Raw genomic sequence first — 2,672 nt, 5'->3', positions numbered from 1 at the left:
TTAGTTTCCCGAAAATGCAAAGCGATGATTTCTCTGAAATGCCGATAATGGTATCGTGTAAAATCAAGGAAGCTGATATCACAGTCATGAAAGTCCATGTCGACAACGGCAGTAGCGTTGATATTATTTACGAACAATGCTTCGCTCAGTTGCCAGAAAGTATTAAAACAAACCTGCAAACAACCGCAGTTTCACTAACCGGTTTTGCAGGAGAATCTTCATTACCTATAGGTATTTTGTCATTAAACATCGAGTTAGCTGATGTTAATGATGACGCTTTGGTGCGACAAGCGCGATTAGATTTTTATGTTATGCGAGCCTCTTCTCGCTATAACATGCTGCTGGGGAGAACCGCTATAAGTAAATTTGGAATTGTCCCGTCTACAATTCATGGCATGATTATGTTTCCAACATATAAGGGAGTTGCCACAATATGTTCAATGAGCATTATGCCTATTTGTGCGGCTGTTAACGTAAAAACCACAGGGCAAGAACCTGTTGATGGTGCATATGCTATGGAAATAATTAATCCCGCATATCCAGAACAGAAAATCAAAGTAGGACGCAATGTTAGTGCGGATACTAGAAAGCAAATTGTGCAATTACTTGTCCAGTATATGAATATTTTTGCCTGGTGTGAAAATGATATGACTAGTGTTCCGCGTCATATTGCGGAACACAGGCTTAATGTGAATCCAGCTCTAAAACCCGTAGTGCAAAAGCGAAGGGGCATGGTCCCATATCGCGTAAAATGGTTGTGTGAAGAAGTAACAAAATTGGTAAGAGCCGGAATTTTGCGCGAAGTCCAATACCAATCATGGATTGCGAATCCAGTATTGGTGAAAAAACCTGATGGTTCTTGGAGAATGTGTATTGATTACAAAGATTTGAATAAAGCGTGCCCCAAGGATAATTATCCGCTTCCAGAAATTGATTTAAAAGTTGAATCTTTACATGCTTTTCTATATAAATGTTTTCTGGACGCGGCAAGAGGATATCATCAAATTCCTATGGCTCAAGAAGACGCAGATAAAATCGCATTTCATATGGGCAAGGGCATATATTGCTATATAATGATGTCTTTCGGTTTAATCAATGCGGGTGCGACATATCAACGGTTAATTGATACCGCATTTGATAAACAAATAGGGCGTAATCTTGAAGCTTATGTAGATGATTTAGTCATCAAAAGCGTGACACAAGAGCGAATCATTGAAGATATGCGCGAACCATTTGACAGACTGCGAAAAATAAACATGAAGCTTAATCCGCTAAAATGTAGTTTTGGCGAAACTGAAGGAAAATTTTTGGGATATCTTGTTACAGAACAAGGTATTCAAGCTAATCCGAAAAAGATCGCGGCTATAGAAAATATGACCACGCCGAAAACGGTCAAAGAAGTGCAAAGTTTGACTGGAAAACTAGCCGCATTAACGCGCTTCTTGTCTAAAGCTGCCGAAAGGCAGTTGCCATTTTTCAAAACTCTGAAAGGGTGCTTGAAGCAAAAGAATTTTGTTTGGTCCAGCGAAGCAGAATCTGGGTTTCAGGAGATGAAAACGTTGTTAAAAACTTTGCCTACACTAACAGTTCCGGTTCATGGCGAAACTCTGTATCTTTATATTTCAGTAGCAAACGAAGCTTTTGGCTCAGTTTTGATCGTGGAAAGGGACAAAATACAAAATCCAGTGTATTTTGTTAGTAAAGCTCTTACGGGGAGTGAAATAAACTATGCGCCGATTGAAAAGTTTGTGTATGCGCTCATTTTAACAACGCGAAGGCTATGAAGATATTTTCAAGGGCATCCCGTGCATGTATTAACTAATCTACCAATCAGGCAAGTCTTAACAAAGCCAGAGATTTCTGGTAGATTCGCATTATGGGCGGTAGAATTAGGTGCTTATCAAATATCTTACCTTCCGCGTAGCGCGGAAAAAGAACAAGTTATGGCGGATTATCTCGCTGAACTGTCTGGAGAGTTGGAGGTGATTAACGAGCAAACCGCACTAAAACCTGAACACGGTGAAACTTGGGATTTATTTATTGATGGTGCTTCGTGTGCAGAAGGTGCAGGTGCGGGTTTAGTTTTGGCAAGTTCAAACGGTGAAGAGCATACTTATGCTCATTTGTTTAATTTTGACGTAACAAACAATGAGGCAGAGTATGAGGCATTGCTTGCAGGTTTAAATATTGCGCGAAAAATGAATATTGTTAAGTTGCGTGCATTTACGGATTCGCAGTTAGTAGCGAATCAGTTTAATGGATCTTTTGATGCGCATTATCCCTCTACGCAGAAATACTTGCAGTTGTTGAAAGAAATGGAAATGTGATTTGAGCATTTCGAACTCGCGCAAGTGCCAAGAAGCCAAAACAAAAAGGCGGATGCGTTGAGCAAATTGGCTGCTTTAACGTTCTCGCACTTTCAAAAACGAGCATGGGTTGAGGAATTACCAAGTAAATCAATAGATAGTGACTTAATGGTTGCATCTGTTACAGAAGAACAGAAAAATTGGATGGATCCAATTCTACAATATATCCGCAGTGATATTCTGCCAGATGATGGTCGCGAAGCCCGTTTAGTAAGAGAGCGAGCACCGACGTATATCATCCAGGATGATATCTTATATCGCAAATCATAATGCGGGCCAATGATGCCTTGTGTCGGTCCAATCGAG

This window comes from Rutidosis leptorrhynchoides, chromosome 3 (assembly GCF_046630445.1).
Source record: "Rutidosis leptorrhynchoides isolate AG116_Rl617_1_P2 chromosome 3, CSIRO_AGI_Rlap_v1, whole genome shotgun sequence".
In the NCBI taxonomy this organism is placed as follows: domain Eukaryota; kingdom Viridiplantae; phylum Streptophyta; class Magnoliopsida; order Asterales; family Asteraceae; genus Rutidosis; species Rutidosis leptorrhynchoides.
Note: the sequence above shows the minus strand (reverse complement) of the source record.